We start from the raw sequence: 1527 nt of genomic DNA on the forward strand, positions 1-1527 counted from the left end.
CTAATTTAAATAGACAAATGCACATTTTCAAGGCTTTTATTCTGAAATAAAAAGGCCTAAAGTGGTGGTAAATCTACCGCTCAAGAAACAGGAAGTAGAATTTCATGGTTCTTTTCTTTTCAGTTTGTGTTTTTCAGCGACGACAACAAACGCACGTAAATTTAAAATGTGGTAAAACGCTGAAAAAATAGGGCTGATTTTGACATTTTTAACTTTTTTTTTTTTTTTTACGACAAATTAACGGAGCAAAAAGGGAAACTCTTGAGATATTCTTTTAAAAATTATCCTGGAAAGTATTTGATGCAAAAATGGTAAAATTTAAAATGTTTTTGTACACGATGGAGTTTACAAAAAAAAAAAAAGTCTGATTCTCTAAAACAACACGAAGCTCTTTGTGATTTAAGGAGGTGAAGTGATGCTGGAATAAAAACAAGAACATACAAAAAAGAGAAAAGATTCTGAAGAAACTGAGAAAAATCTGCTGGAACGACAAGCGGGTCGAGTTTTAGCAGAAACTCAAAGTGTTGCAGCTGAAACCCGAAGTTTACGTCAAGTTTATAAAAAGACATAAAACTCACTGACATTACATCAGACTAAAGTTTTCCTGTTCGAGGACAGAGAATGTTTTAGTCCGAGTCAGAAGTTTACATCCACTAAGATGCCTTCAAACTATGTGTGAAAGCCCAGGTGATGATGTCATGGCTTTGGAAGCTTCTGATTGGTTAATTGACAACGTGAGTTAACTGGAAGCACACCTGTGGATGCTTCCTTTGGTGACAACATGGAACATCTAAAGAAACCAGCCAGCAGCGAGAACAACATGGAGGAAAACATCAGGAGTTTGTGGTGCTGAAGATGAGGAAGGTTTGTGTAGTTACTGTCACGGCCTGCAGGGGGCGACATGACGCTGCACTGCTCGTTCAACTCAAGGGAATGAATCAGTTTCTCTATTTTTCTTTTCTGGTTTTCTGTCTCAACAGTGCATCTACTATTTTTTAAATCATAAACTCTTAATATTTAGAATTTTATTTGTGAAATTTTAGCTTCATATTTCACAAACTTTCACAGATAATTTTTTCTCTAAAGTTTGTCCGTCAGCACATTTACATTTGAGATCTCAGAAACTATTAAAGATAAAAACCTGAACTCGTCAGTTACGTCTCGTCTAGGAATGATTTCCTTATAAGAATTAACAACGGTTAATTTGTTTATAATAGAGATGCGCCGATCCGATACTGGATGAAATTACGGTATGGGATGATTTCCTTCACAGTGGTAACTGACCGATCCGATACCGCCACACACACACAATCCTGCCTTCCGACACATCCATGTGTTCGGCTGCTCATTGGCTACAAGTTTACAGCGTCAGAGAGTGTCTGCAACCCGACTGGTCGAATCTACAAGGGTGGGACTTGTGCGGACCGGGCTGACTGTCTGAGACACTCCATTGGCCCTTCAGGCTGTCACTCACCCCCAAAGCCCTCCTATTGGCCAAACTAGGTGTCAATCAAAAGCTGAGCCGTC

This window comes from Stegastes partitus, unplaced genomic scaffold, assembly GCF_000690725.1.
Source record: "Stegastes partitus isolate 25-593 unplaced genomic scaffold, Stegastes_partitus-1.0.2 Scaffold1332, whole genome shotgun sequence".
NCBI classification, from domain to species: domain Eukaryota; kingdom Metazoa; phylum Chordata; class Actinopteri; family Pomacentridae; genus Stegastes; species Stegastes partitus.